Source organism: Canis lupus, chromosome 6, assembly GCF_003254725.2.
Source record: "Canis lupus dingo isolate Sandy chromosome 6, ASM325472v2, whole genome shotgun sequence".
Classification (NCBI taxonomy): domain Eukaryota; kingdom Metazoa; phylum Chordata; class Mammalia; order Carnivora; family Canidae; genus Canis; species Canis lupus.
The window spans coordinates 51,529,094-51,545,514 of NC_064248.1; the positions used below are offsets into that span (position 1 = coordinate 51,529,094).

Consider the following 16,421-nt stretch of genomic DNA (forward strand, 5'->3'; position numbering starts at 1 on the left):
GGAATAAAATGGACCCATCCTACTATATTGCACTGCTTGATGAAGGATTTTTAAAATCTGCATCATTGGGATCCCTGGGTGGTGCAGGGGTTTAGCGCCTGCCTTTGGCCAGGGCGCGATTTTAGAGACCCGGGATCGAATCCCACGTCGGGCTGCCGGTGCATGGAGCCTGCTTCTCCCTCTGCCTGTGTCTCTGCCTCTCTCTCTCTGTGTGTGACTATCATAAATAAAAATTTTAAAAAAACTTAAAAAAAATCTGTATCATTAAAGAGATTTTGTATGACTTTAATTTTTGTAGTATCTTCAGATTTTGGTATCAAGGTTATGTAGACTTCATAAAGTGCCTAAGAAATGTCTTTTTACTGCTTAATGTCTTTTTACTGTTGTTGTTTTAATCTTCTAGAAGTGTGTGTGCAGAATTTGTATCATTTCTTTATAAATATTTGAGAGAATTCACTGGTGAATTCAACTTGACACGATGTTTGTGTAAATTTTTAAATAATGGGTTCAATTCTTCAAATATATATAGAATTATTCAATATTCTATTTATTCTCCTGATAACTTTGACAAATTTTGTTTTTCAAGGTATTTATCTCTTTTATCTGAATTGTCAAACACATTCATATAAAGTCATTAAAAATATCTATTATTAATTTTTTAAAATATTAGTAGGTCCTAATGTGATGTCTCCATCTCTGTTCCTGATATTGGTAAGTTGATGTTCTCTCTTTTTTAACTCGCTCAGGCCTGCCAGGAGTTCTCAATTTTATTATTCAAAAGCAAATAACTTCACATTTTGTTGAATTTCACTGCTCTGTATTTCCTTTCTATTCCTTTCTAATTCATTTATTTCTATGTTTATCTTTATTATTTCCTTCAATCTACTTTTTTGCCTTTAATGTGCTGTTACTTTTCTAGCTTCTTGAGGTGGAAACTTCGATACCAATTATTACTCTTTTCTCTTTTTTAATATAAGATTTTAAAGCTATAAATTGTCCCTAGGGAACTTTCCTATAGCTACATTCCAAAAGTTTTCATATGTTTTACTATTATTTAATTCATAAGCCTTTCTAATTCCATTATGATTTTTGTCCTCCAATTGTGCATTATTGAAAATACATTGCTTATTTTCCAAAAGATGGAGATCTTCTAGTTATCTATATTATTATTTTATAGTTTAATTCAACAGTGGCCTGGAGCCTATACTCCATATTATTCAATCATTTGAAAATTTTATTTTTATGAATATTTTATATTTTTATGGAACTTGTTAAGATTAGTTTTGGGTACATTATCCAAAATTTAAAGATAATGCATATTCTATCATAATTAATTATACATATGGTTCAATTTATACCAGTAAGTTGTTGTGTTGTTCATTTCTATAGTCTTATAATTTTTTTCTATTCTATCAGCTATGAATATTAATGAATTAAACTCTCACATGCTTTGCTTACTTCTCCTTTTTACATGTCAATTTTTGCTTAGCTTGCTTGCTTTCCTTCCTTCCTTCCATCCCTTCATCCAACCATCTATATCTATGGTAACATATATATGTTACTGAACTTATACAAATTTACAATTGTATATTTTGTTGTTGGTTTAACCTTTTAACAGTATGAAATATTTTTTGTAGGAATCTTTTAGGCTTAAAATCTAGTTTGTCTTATTATTTTATTTTATTTTATTTATTAATGAGAGGGAGAGAGAGAGAGAGCAGCAGAGGGAGAAGCAGGCTCCATGCAGGGAGCCTGACGTGGGACTCAATCCCAGGTCTCCAGGATCAGGCCCTGGGCTGAAGACGGCACTAAGCCTCTGAGCCACCCAGGCTGCCCTAGTTTGTCTTATTTTAATGTATTTCTTAGCTTTCCTTTGAATAATGTTATGATACATCTTTTCAAATCCTTTTTCTGTCACTCTGTCCTTATATTTACAGTATACTTTTAATGAGCAACATAGTTGAATTTTATTTTTTGATCTTTTGGTCAGAATATTTAATCCTTTTATATTTAGTATAATTATTGATAGGGGTTGATAGGTACTATCTTACCATTAGTTGTCTAACCCATCTGTTTTATAATTTTATGTCCATTTTTACCCTCTTTACGATCAATTATTTTTTACTATTCTACTTCCCCACTATTTCTTTTTTATGATTGCCATAGTTATTAAAATATGCATTCTTGACTATAAATTATTACTTTTCCACTGCTGAGACAATGCAAGGATCTTGCAATGGTTTGTCTCAATTCATTCCACTCTCCCTTTTTGTGTTATTATTTGTGCTCAGCTTTATTAAGGTATGATTGACAAATAAAATTTCAAGATATTAGTGTGTAACAATATGATTTGATATAACTACATATTGTAAAAGAATTATCCTCACTGAATTAATTATTCTTATTATGCATTTAATTGTATGTATATTGTACAGAACTTAAGACAATAGTATTATTATACAATATCAATATTCATTTATATTTACTCATATATTTAGCTTTTCCTTTCTTAATTATTTTTCCCTTCTGAGATTATTTTCCTTCTGTCTGAAGACCTCTGTTTAGGTTTTGATGTTTGTTTGAGTTTAACTCTCTTAGCAACAGTTCTCTCCATTTATATTTGTTTGAAACCCTGTATTCATCTTAGTTTTTGAAAGGTATTTTCTCTGGAGATAGGATTCCTTTCTAGCACTTGGGATATCATTTCATTGTCTTCTGATTTTATTCTTTTATTGTTTCTTTTAAGAATGCACTATCATTCTTGTTGCTCATTCAAGGCAATGTTTCTATTACCTTGACTGTTTTTATAGTTTTATTTTTGTTTTAGATTTAATCAGTTTTACTATTGTGTGGCTGAGTGTGAGGTGTGGATTGGGTTGTATATAGCCTACTCAGGTTTGGAAGAACTTCTGAACTGGATATAGTGTATGTCTTCCTCACTTCTCCAAAAATTTTGGCCATTATGTATTTAAATAATTCTGCTTCCCTGTTCTCTCTCTGATATTTTTATGAAACCCAAGTACATGCACATTAAATATTTTCACTGTGTCATACATTTCTCTTATGCTTTGCTGGATTTCCATTTTTTTCTGTGCTTCAATTGCATTATTTCATTAACTCATTTTGCAGTTTGTTATCCTCCATGCCACTATGTCTAATTGCCTACTGACCCCTCTTTAAAGTTCTTAATTTGCTATTTTATATTTGGGGTCTAAAATTTACATTTATTTTTAGACATTTTACATTAATTTTACATATTGTAATTTGTTGGTGAAATTCCCAGTATTTTCACCTATTTTCCTCACCTTTTCCTCTACTTATTTTAATATATTAACCATATTTACTTAAAAGTTCTTGCCTGGTAATTTCTCCTATATTTATCATGTTATTATCTTTATTTTTTTACAGTTTTTTTAAAAATTCAAGTATCCTTGTCTTTTTGAATGTCTAGTAATTTATAATTGAATGCCACCATATGATATCATCATCTGTGCACCTTCAGAAATTGGCAAGTATCCTGTGGGGAAAACTTGCCATGTGCAAAGGTCAGTTTTCTACCCGTTCCTTCTCAGTAGGATCTTAGCCCCATGGGTCTGAAATTTCATCTTTATTATACTGGAAGCCTGCCAAAAGCTCTCCTGTTTTTTCTGTTCCTAATTTCATTCTGTACAAGGGAAGTCTGGATTTTCATATCCTTTTGTTGAGCCCAGCACTGGCAAAACTCTCAGAAAAAAAAAAAATTATCATTAGTCTATGAGCTTATGGCTTTTAACTTTCCCTCTGTCCAAAATCTTGTGTCTTCCTAGTCCTGTTTCTGCAGTACCCCAGTACATTTAAACATGTGTATTTTAAAAAGATTAATAGACTTTATCTTTAGAGCAATTTTAGGTTTACAGAAAAATTGGGCAGAGTATGCACAGAGGTCATATGTATATTTTAATCTCCTTTTATTGTTCTCAACAGGTCAACTGCAAGATACTCTATCATACCAACAAGTGGATATATCTCTTAAGCAGTACTTCTTAAAAGGATCAATATACTAATAAAGGAACATTAACGTGATATCTACTCATAAGGTCTCCAAGTTGTAAATAATATATTTATATATTTAAATAAAAAGACTGAAAAAATATTTTGAGAAAATAGAAAAAGAGACTTTATTATATCAGAAGCTCATAGAAGTTGATACTGGAATCATAACTCAGTAACTAAATGGACAAAGTTTATAGAAGTTTTAATGTGAAGGTACGTTTAGTTGATAAACACTTAAGAATTTGCTAAACTGACTAATTTATCAAAAAATACAAATGAAAATAAGTGTTTTTGACCATTAAATCAGTTCAAATAACTGCTAGGTATGACTTCCTAGGTATTAGACCTTAATCCTTAATGTTAGCTGTTAGCTGGGTTTTGCTTTAAACTGAAAAATGATGGGGACACCTGGGTGGCTCAGTTGGTTAAGCGTCGGACTCTTGATTTTGGCTCAGGTCATGATCTCAGGGCTGTGAGACTGAGCCCTGCTTCAGGCTATGTTCTGAACATGGAACCTACTTAAGATTTTTTCTCTTTCCTTCCCTTTCCCTCACCCCTGACCTCTTTCTCCCTCTTTAAAAGAACCAAACCAAAACAAGCAACCTTAAAAATGATGTCATTAAATCCTGGTGTGACCATTGACCTTACCACAAGAATTAACACCATTCTAAAATTCCTGCTGCTTTGCTCCACTCCACAAATTTACACTTAGAAATTATTCTCTCAGACCAAATCAAGCCTGAATCTCTCATATCTTTTTCAACCATCATTTGGTTTGCTCACCACCCTCCTTGGTATTCACGCTATTATCAGAAGAATCCCCTTATACTTCCCCTTCCCATTCCTGTCTTCCTTTTCTATGCCAAATTCCTATTATTCCTAATATTAAAGTATATGTGGGCTATAATGATATCCATCATTTATGTGGTAGTGGTAAATTGGCAATTTTATTTTATTTTATTTTATTTTATTTTTTATTTTTTAAATTGGCAATTTTAAACATCATTAGTGTCAGAGCAAGCTATTAGGCTATGCTAGAAAAGCAGAAAAATATAATGAAAACAACTAAATGTTCAAAAATAAGAAAGTGGTTAGGGAAATTATCAATTTGTATATTTTTATACAATCACACTTTAGTGCACATAGTATTTTTAATGGCTTACAAAAAATATTTGGAACATCATTGGTAAAATAGATACATAGAAAAAGTGAAGAAAACCTTAAATGTTTAGAGAAAATACAATCAGGGATAAGACTAATCCAAACATTCATGGGTTTTATAGGGTTTTGGAGAAAAACTGGCTTCTGCTCTTCAAGCTTCCTATCAGGCAAAAAGGAGAGTTGATTATGATACAAGTGTCTGAAAGATTAAGACAAACAACAAACAAACAAAACAGCTAGTTAGAAGCAATGTGGTTTGTCCTGAGACTCAAGAGAAATCTCTGCCTCCCACCTACATGAAATAATTTTTTTTATGAAATAATTTTTAAAAATATTTTGACCAGTAAACTGCTTCTTCAAAAAAGTCTTACAAAGTCCCAGTATTTAAAACAATAAACTAGATTAAATGGACCAGCTCAGATATAAAAAACTTGATAAAATTTTGTTGGCAAAGAAAAGTCAGGAAGAACAAAAAGGAAAGAACATCACCTTCCAAACCTTCCAAGTGAGGCCGACTAGGAGAGACACCTGCTCAATCATTTACATCATGAGACTGAGCAAACCACTAACCTCTTTGAATCTCAGTTTCCTTAGCTTTGAAATGTAGTTAATCCTTCCTTAAAGGATTATAAAGTTTAAATAAAATGAGAAAAAGTATGTAAAACACCTGGTACATAGAATGTCCTACAAAAATAATGATTTCCTTCCTTCTTCTCTGCTTTTGGTGATTCACATTTTCAACATCTTCCTATATTGATTTTGTTATCATAATAGATTTATATACTAATTACATTATAGAGAAGGGCTTTTTGTGGATGTGTGGGCCAGGGCCCATTACCTAATTAAAATTAAGTTTCTGGTACTTGTGTCAGGTGCCCTGCTATGCACTGTACTAAGTGATGATATGAGGATACATTTTTTTTTAAGATTTTATGTTTTTAAAATAAACACCCAAGGTGGGGCTCAAATTCACATCCCTGAGATCAAGAGGGGCATGCTCTACCAACTGAGTTAGCCTAACACTCTGATATATGTTTATATTTACCAATCTCCCTTTATTATCTGTGGTTACGGTCTCTCTTTTATGCATAATGTAAAGGACATGCATCGTTTTTTATTGACTTGCATTTTCTGTAGTTTATCTCTTTTAATGATCTTTTGAAGAGCCTGCATTTACATTTATCAGTTTTTTTCTCATTTATAAATTATTAATCTACCATTTTATTAATTCTTTTATGCTTTTCTTATACTCAATTTAAAGAATTATTTCTAGCTCTTCCACGTGAATGATTAACTCATATATTTTCATTCTTTCTTGTTTAATATAAAATCATCATATTTCAGCATTAAATTTTCTTCTGAGTATAATTTGGCAGGACCCCACCAGTTTTAAACCTTCTGTAATTATAGTTATGATGTCATCTTTTATCTGAGTGAAAGTAATTTTTCCTCTTAGAGTGGCCAAAGCTGGTAGTCATTCCAGCATCCCAAAATCTGTTATTCCCTTCTTATACAGTAGCATAATATTTAGTTGAGCACATGGTCACTAACCTGAAGATTACTACTTCTTAATCACTATTGTGGCTGGGTGTTGCCATGTTATTTAGTTCCAACAGGGGTTGTCACAAAATGGTGAACTGATGCATACTTTTATTCTGAAAATGAGTGTGCCTTTTTCTCCATGCCTGGAATACAAATACAAAGGAGAGAGGAGCTGGTACAGTGTAGAAGCCACAGGTTGAGGTGTGTAGAAAAAAACAAATAGAAGATACCTGGGTCCTGGATACCAAGGAGCTGCCTTATCTACCCTGATGGCTTATGACAAAATTGTGAGAGACAAAAACAAAAAAACCCAACTTCTATTTCATTCAAGAATTGCTATTTTGAGACTCTGCATCAATGGATGTAATTATAACTAATACAATTAATAATTTTTGTATATTTGCATCATTAATAAAGAATAAAGAATGCACAATTTCTGACTGGAATGTGTTGAGATATTTTTGGCCACCTACTAAATGATCAAGTTTTGTAAATCCTGTATTTTGTTAGTTTTGTAAATATCTTGTATTTTACTTTTCAAAAAATATATGACTATGTATGTATAAATTTTGTATATATTTCTATATTATTCAATCTACCTCATTAATCATGTTACCAGTTCCCATATTATGCATTTTAAATACTAATAGTTTCGCTTCAAAATAAAAAGTTTAATGGTCCCTATATGTCCTGCTTCCTGTCTTTATTGTATAGGTAAATAACATAGATTCTGGACCAAGTTATTTGAATCTCAGCTCCTCCAGTTTATAGGCAGGCTGTGTGAATTTGGGCAAGTTATTTAATTTCGCTTTTCTTCAGTTTCCATGTCAGTAAAATAGGGAAAATAATAGTACTTAATCTCATAGGATTTTTATAAGGATTGTAAGATGAATATATTTTGAACACTTTGACAGTGCCTAACAGAGAGTATGCATTTTTAAAAACAACTAGATATTTGATATATTGCATATAAAAGGCTTTGAGAAGTAATAAAGTAATGGAGTCTGCTTAGTATTGCTTATTCTAGCATTATGCAAACTTGACTGTGGAATACTTTGGTTATAGCCAGAGGAAGAACATGTGTTTCATGGAATACTGGTTTTGGAAATACTGAACTAGATTATTCAGATCCACTGAATATTGCAAATTCTTCATTTTACCATGGGGTACATGAATGCAATTTGAAAGGTCTGTAAACCTCTTGAAATTGATATGAGCTTTAGGTATAAATGAATTTACACATATTTCTATGAAGCAGATCCACAGAGTTAATCTTATTCTCAAATTCTCCATCTGCATTTTATGTTTAATTGAAATATCAGATTAGAAATAGTATAAGTCACTTTCTACTGTTTTATTGTTCTTCTCTTTCTTGTTCACTGTTTTGGGTTTATCTTTACATTTTTGTTAAGCCTTTTTCTTGTCTTTTTGTGTTTTTAACAAAATTCTTATTTATTTTGCAGAACATGTTTAAAAAGTCTTTTTTTGTTGTTGAAGCACAGTTGACATACAATGTCATATTAGTTTCAGGTGTACAACATAGTGATTTGACATTCGTATGTATTATAAAATTATCACCGTGATGTCTTATTACCATTTGTCATCATACAAAATTATTACAATATTACTGGATATATTCCCTATGCTGTACTTTACATTCCTGTTACTTATGTATTTTATTTATTTATTTTTTTTGTTTTACCTTATAAAAAGTTAGATGCCTTATTTTCCCTCTTATTCAGAATATGAAAATGCTGGTGGCTTAGCAGTTTGCAACCATGTTGAATCTGGTAATCTTTTTTTCCCTGAATTTTTATTTAAATTCTAACATCTAAATATTAATATACAGCACAATGTTGGTTTCAGGAGTAGAATTTAGTGATTCATCACTTCATTGTTAAGCTTTTTTGGAAGATTCATGGATCTTTATTTTTTTAAATATAATTTTTAATGTCTTTATAATTTTATTTCTTTAGCATTTCATCTGAACGTTCTCTCTCTAAATGACCTTCTCTTGTTTTATAAAAAGCAATGATTCTTCCATAATTTTATTGAATGCTGTTTTCTAATATTTCCTTTTGGGTTCTGCAGCAAATCTTTTTTTTTTTTTTTAAATAGGCTCCACGCTGGGTGTGGAGCTCAATGCAGGCCTTGAACTCACAACCCTGAGACTGAGACCTGAGCTGAGATCGAGTTGGATGCTTAACAGACTGAGCCACCCTGGTGTCCCAGAAACAAAGCCTTTATACCAGAGTATCCAGATGCTGTTTCCTTTCTACCTTTTGAACAGTTATACATTCAGGTTTGGTCATTATTTTATTTGTTTTTCTCATTCTTACAGAAGATAATACCTAGCCCCACTTCAAATGAGTCAGTTTAGATGGTGAGTAAACTTTCTTGTTCCAGCATGTTTTCCGATAGTGATTTTGAAGAACTTTTTGAGACGTAAAGCTGATGGGGAGGAAATATCATGTATTTCCCATACATTTCACAATTTTTAGCAGATTTTGCCAATTCCTCCTTTGAGAGAAAATCTTTTTAATACCCACAATTGTTATTCTAATACTTTACATGAATGCAAATATCTTTGCATAAAATGTAATCAAAATAACTCACTTTAGTAGGTTGGCATTACTATGATATATGTACTGGACAACATTAAAAGTAATAAGTGTTTATCGGGTATATCATTTGCAAGTATCTTTTCCCATTCAGTAGGCTGTCATTTTGTTGATGGTTTCCTTTGCTGTGCAAAAGCTTTTTTACCTTGATGTAGTTCCAATAATTTATATTTGCTTTTGTTTCCCTTGCCTTAGGAGATCTACTTAGGAAACTGTTGCTACAGCCAAAGTCTGAGACATTACAGCCTGTGCTCTCTTCTAGGATATTTATGGTTTCGGGTCTCATGTTTAAATCTTGAATCCGTTTTGAGGTATTTTGTGTATGGTGCTGAGAAAGTGGTCCAGTTTCATTCTTTTGCAAGTGGCTGTCCAGTTTTTCCAGCGCCATGTATTGAAGAGACTGTCTTTTCCCCATTGTATCTGCTTGCCTCCTTTGTCATAGACTAATTGCCACATCAGTATGGGTTTATTTCTGGGATTTACAGTTTATTCCATTGACCTGTGTGTCTATTTTTGTGCCTGTATATATATGTATAATATATATATTATATATACACAATAATACATAATTATTATATACAATAATATATATAATATATACAGGCACAAATATATATATAATATATAATAATATATATTTCTACAGCTTTGAGGAGTATATGTTAAAATCTGGGATTGTGACACTTCCAGCTTTGTTCTTTTCTCAGGATTGCTTTGGCTATCTAGGGTCTTCTGTGGTTATATGCAAGTTTAGTATTGTTTGTTCTGTTTCTGTGAAAGGTGCTATTAGTATTTTGATAGGGACTGGACTGATTCTGTATATTGCTTTAGATGGTATGGACATTTTGATAATATTAATACGTCTAATCCATGAGCATAGAATATATTTCCACTTGTCTGTGTCATGTTCAATTTCTTTCATGAGGGGTTAGTGTGCAAAATATGTATAAAAAAACTTACACACACACAAAAAAAAACTTACACAACTCAACACCAAACAAACAAAAACCACAATCCGATTTAAAAAATAGGAAGAGGAACTGAATAGACATTTTTCCAAAGAAGACGTACAAATGGCCAACAGATACATGACAAAATGCTCAAGATCACTAACCATCAGGTAAATGCAAATCAAAACTATGATGAGATATTATCTTACACCAGTCAGAATGGCTAAAATCAAAATGACAGGAAATAACAAGTGTTGGGGAGGATGTTGAGGAAAAGGAACTGTTGCACTGCTGGCGTGAATGAAAATTGGTACAGCCTCTGCATATAACAGGACAGAGTTTCCTTGAGAAATTGAAAAGAGAATTACCATATGATCCAATAGTTCCACTACCGGGTATTACCCAAAAAAACCAAAAACACTATTTGAAAAGAGATGTGCACCCAAATATTTATTGCAGCATTATCTACAATAGCCTAATTATGGAAGCAACTTAAGTGTTCATCAGTAGACAAATGGATAAAGAAAATTCAGAACACACACACACACACACACACACGAATATTACATAGCCACAAAAAACATAAGATTGTGCCATTTGAGACAACATAGAAGGAACTAGAGGATATTATGCTAAATGAAATAAGTCAGACTGAGAAAGACAAATACCATATAATTCTACTCAAAAGTGGAATCTAAACAATAGCAATAACAAAACAAATAAAAAGTAGAATGAGAGCTATAAATATAGAGAATAAACTCATGGTTGCCAGGTTTTGAGGATGGTGAGGATTCAGCAAAATGGGTGAAGGAGAGAGGGAGACATAGGCTTCTAGTTATGCAATGAATAAGTCACAGGGATAAAAGGCACAGCATAAGAAATATGGTCAATGATATTGTAATAACCACGTAATGAGACAAATGATAGCTGCACTTGCAGTGAATATATAGCATAAAGTATAATCTCACAAAATCCCTAAGTTGTACGTCTGAAACTAATGTAATATTGTGTGTCAACTGTACTCAAAACCAATCATTCAATCAGTAGACTTTGAGTAAAGCAAATTATCCTCCCTAGTGTAGGTGGGCTCCACCCAATCAGTTGAAGGTCTTATGAGAAAAAGACTGAGGTTCCCTAAAGAGGAAAAATTCTGACTCAGGTTGGGTCTCCATCTTGCATGGCTTGCCCTGCAGATTTTGAATTTGCCAGCTACCACAATCTTGTGTGCCAACTTCTTTAAATAAATTTCTATTTATTCATATACAATAAAATAAAATAAAATTCAGTTATTTGAAAAAAATAAAAATAGATAAAATTTTAGACAATATTCCTCATAAATATAAATATAGATGCAAGATCTGTAACAAATAATTACTAATATCTTTTTTTCTTTTATCTATCCTAATATCCATTTGGGGGGATCCCTGGGTGGCTCAGCGGTTTAGTGTCTACCTTCAGCCCAGGGCCTGATCCTGGAGTCCCGGGATCGAGTCCCACATTAGGCTCCTTGCATGGAGCCTGCTTCTCCCTCTGCCTGTGCCTCTGGCTCTCTCTCTCTCTCTGTGTTTATCATGAATAAATAAATAAAATCTTTTAAAAATATATCCATTTGATGCATTAATTTTTATTTCAATCTCTGCAATATCATCTACCTCCTGCTTTCCATTCTTTCTGTTACTGTCCTATTTCAGAATCTTAATGCCTATCACCTGGATTATTACAGTAACTTTCCAACTTGTCTCTCTACCTTCACTTCATTTTCACTGCTCTCCACCAGATTTTTCTTTTTAAATCCAACATCTCATCATGTAACCCCAGGATCTGAGTGTTGAAAGACTTTTAATAGTTTCACAGGTTCATGTAATATGATTAAGTACCTCTTGTCCCAACATTTGAAATTTCCATTACTATGGTCAATCTTCTTTAGACTTTTATATCATTATACACAATGTATGCTCACTCAGGGCAACTCCATAATCCTACTCTATCTTTCTTATACTAATATCTTTACTACTCTGTTCTTTCTATGTGAAATCTTAGCCTATGAAAAATCGTATTTTTAAATATTTAAAAAAAATCCTAATGGGGGGATCCCTGGGTGGCACAGCGGTTTAGCGCCTGCCTTTGGCCCAGGGAGCGATCCTGGAGACCCGGGATCGAATCTCACGTCGGGCTCCCAGTGCATGGAGCCTGCTTCTCCCTCGCCTGTGTCTCTGCCTCTCTCTCTCTCTGCGTGACTATCATAAATAAATAAAAATTAAAAAAAAATCCTAATGGGGGAAATATTTGTCCACAGTTTTGATCTCTCCACCTTTTATGCTCCCATGCTACTTGGCTTTTACATCTACCACATCCCACCTTACGTACATATAGCACTTACTGTTTGCTATACATATTTGGAATATGGTGCATGATATCAGATCTTTTCTTTCTATGGAGGTGTCCTGGCTTTCTAAGAAGATTGGAAAATGTAACATAGTATTGTCATTTAACATAGACTTCTTGTCACTTAACATAGTATTGTGTGTGTGTGTGTATTAGATTATCAGTAAATTCTTGATAATGGTATTAGATTTAGTAGTAGATTAGAATAAAGCTTGAAAAGCCTGTCCCTTCTTCCAGATGCCAGCTTCATTTGGAAATATCTGAACTTGTTTCTCTGCTGCTTCTATTTAGTAGCATCTTTTAAACTGAAACTAAATCACACATGTCAAAATGTGTGGATTTTCTGCATCTCTGATTCTGTAATTTTCTTGTCCAATGAATAATAAAAGTATTTTCACACTTTTGGTTAGTTCATGGCTATCCTTACTTACATTCCTATTCATCTTTGACTCTCTCCTCACCCTACTCAAACTTTGCTGTAAACATTGCCTCTCCTATATAGTGGAAAAACTTCCTTAATGTACAGAACCATATTATTGATTTTGAATATTTTTCAGTATTTGAATATTTAACATTTCTTATTTAATACATACACAACTTGGGACACTGAAAAGCTCACTCAACCACAAGAAGTGCCATGTATTTTTCCATTTATTGTAAAACATGCACAATACTAACCTAAATATACACCTACTCATAAACACAGAGGCAATTCATTTTAGCATAATTTCTTATGCTGCCTAGAAAATCCTTACTTTCAATTTGAGTGGATATAGCTTAAGAAATACTCTTCTAAATATTTCATTTAAAATCTAGACATTTAAGAAATCTAGACACTTTTGCTCAAGTTCAAATATATGTATATATCATAAATATATACATATATTAAATATTTTAAATAGTTATTTATTTGAAAAAGAGAGAGAGAGCATGAGGGGGGCGGGGAGAGGGAAAGAGAGAATCTCAAGCAGACTCCCTGCTGAGCACAGAGCCTGACCCAGGGCTCCATCTCAAAACCCTGAGATCATGACTTGAGCCAAAATCAAGAGTCAGATGTTTAATTGACTGAGCCACCCTGGTGTGCTGTTCAGGTTTATATTTTTAAAATACATGTTTAAGAAGCATTATTGAAAGGATCAAAGCATTTGATACATGCAAAAATAGTCTTTAATACTTTCTAGGAATCAGATACTTGTACACTAGAAATAGAAATACTGAGTTAAAATGTTATAAATCACAAATTTGTTTCATAAGATCACCAAACATAGCATCAACATTCATATTTCCTTACTGTGGATAATTCTTAAGATAGAAAAATAAACCACAATTCTTATTAAGGAACATAAGAGGAAGTAAGGAACATATTTAGAAGATTTATAATTAGGGAGCATATTTGCATCTATTATTATTTTTTAAAAAATATTTATTCAGCATCTACTATGTGCCAAGCACAGTATAGGATGAGTATTTTCTTAGTAAGAGACACCAACAATTTCAGATCAATTTTAAAGAGAATACTTTAGTGAGAAAATGTAATCAATAATTTGTCTCTCAACTTCAGAACAATTAAGTTGTCCCTGTTTCCAAATACCTAACTGGAGAGTTTCCAACTTTCCTACATTTCTATTGTATTATGAATAATGTTTCTAGCTCACTAATTTTGTTGTTAATCAAACACTGAAAGAGATTCTTTATACTTTCAGATATGCTTTGAAAAAAAAAGCCTTCCCAACATATGCACAAGGGAATTATAAGTTCATTAGTATACAGTTTTTCAAATCTTAGATTCATGGCTCATTATGTTACCTTCGAGATAAAAATATATTCTTACACTTATATGACAGCAAAAAGAATTAGAATTAACATCTGATTATGAGTTTTAATTTTTGAAATTAATCTACAGGCATCTCTAATTTAAATATTTCAAATAAAGAAAACTACCTTTAATATTTTATCACAAACAATACTTAAAACTTAAATTAGTTCCATTTAGTTATGCTTTCCAAAAACATGCATTTCCAGATTTTAAAAGAATTTCCATATTTTATAGTAGAGGCAAATCTAAAAATATATGCAGACTTTGCATTTTAGAAACTTTTGTCATGCTTCTTATCCAACTCAATCTTTTATTTAAAGTTTGTGGCTACATATTTCAATGGGAAACAGATTATCTGTAATCCAGTGATATGACATAACATTCTAAATCACAGAATCACATATCACATAAATTCTGGCCATAGGTGAATGTCTCATGTTGTTTTTACGGGTCACTAATATATAAATTAGCATCGAGACCAATCCAGGAAATTTTGCTAAATACAAAGGCTTCTAAAAAGCTTTACTTAATTGGAAAGGCTTTCACCAATTTCTACAAAGTTGTATAAAATAAAATAAAATAAAATAAAATAAAATAAAATAAAATAAAATAAAATGTAAAGTAAATGTATTATGTGTGTATGTTATGTATTAGAAGAAATACTAATTCAGCTTATCCTCCTAGGAATACAAATTGGCATTCAGTCTAGCCATAACTGTATACAAGCATGAGGCTTATCCATTGAATAATATTTGTGTATAAACAAATTCTTTGGTTATAAAGTTTATAAAGGTAATAAATTCCAACAAGATATCTGTTCTCAGTTCCTGTGATACTCTCAATGTAACTGCAAGTAATATGAAGTGTAGGTATGCATTGGTATAGGATACTCTGAGTTATTTTGGACTAACCTGAGAATTGGAGGGGATATTTTTTGTTTCATTTTTCATCTTGACTCCATTATTCCTTTAGTTCATTATTTTTAATGAATGAACTAATGTTCATTATTAAATATGTGAGAAAACGTTTTGTTGTTTAATCCCGATCAGAATATGAAAAATCATGTCCAGAATAAGTGACCGAAAAGAGAAAAATACATATATACATATACCTTAAAAATAGAATTGTTAAAGGAAGTTGGTAGAAACAAAATTGTTCCAATATGCCAAAGGCTATGCTTGCAAAACCTATACATCTCTTTATTAAAGCTATGCTAGAACAGCCCAGGATGATCATCAAAATTGTATGATCAAGAATTGACTTTTTGTTCAAGAAGATATGTTAGTGTATGGGGTGCAGAAGTGGCTCAATTGGTTAAGCGACTGGCTCCTGGTTTCAGCTCAGATCATGATCTCAGGGTCATGAGATGGAGCCCCACATTAGGTTCTCTACCCAGTGCACAGTCTGCCTGAGATTCTATCCCTCACCCTCTGCCCCTCTCCTAGCTCATGCACAGCACTCCTTAAACTAAAATAAATAAAATATTTAAAAAATAAGATATGATAGTCTAATTATTGTTATTATTATATTACACAAAAATATTTGGCAAAACTGCAAAAGGAAAGTACTTATTGACTTTTTTTTAACAAATATTGTGTATTTCTGTTGGAAAAAAAACAAAACAAACAAAAAAACCTCTTTTAAGTACTAGAGAAAGCTGTTGAAAATACTGGATGCTAGTAAGATTTTTTTCATGATTTTGCCAAATCTTTCCATATTCTACTCTGCCCCGAGAACTACTATTAAATTCATAAGCCTAAAACATAGTTCAATCAAGTAATTTCCTTACTAAGTTACCTTTGGGTGATTTTTAAAAAATCCTCTTCACCCATTTAGTTTGATTATAAATCAAATCCTTATGTACTCTTCTAACATGGCAGCTTCTTCCCTGCTGCTGTGCTTCTGAGTATGTCA

The 16,421-nt window shown here is 32.1% G+C and overlaps 2 long non-coding RNA genes across 9 annotated transcripts in view; one reads left to right on the top strand and one right to left on the bottom strand.

The window, feature by feature from the left end:
• The window catches only part of LOC112640801 (uncharacterized), a 184,068-nt gene that overhangs the window by 48,520 nt on the left and 119,127 nt on the right, over positions 1 to 16,421 (bottom strand). For 5 of the 8 annotated variants that reach the window (XR_004816952.2, XR_004816948.2, XR_007411431.1 and 2 more), the window contains one exon: positions 6,745 to 6,878. The exons of 1 other annotated variant lie outside the window; for it this stretch is intronic. This is a non-coding gene — a long non-coding RNA (uncharacterized LOC112640801). Of the gene's footprint in view, positions 1 to 5,164; positions 5,393 to 6,744; positions 6,879 to 16,421 lie in introns of those variants that run through there. 2 more of the 8 variants (XR_007411434.1, XR_007411430.1) reach the window with 2 other exon arrangements.
• LOC125755311 (uncharacterized) lies at positions 1,183 to 9,478 on the top strand. The gene is made up of 3 exons (XR_007411437.1): positions 1,183 to 3,545; positions 3,964 to 4,245; positions 8,854 to 9,478. It is a non-coding gene; the product is annotated as an uncharacterized LOC125755311 (long non-coding RNA).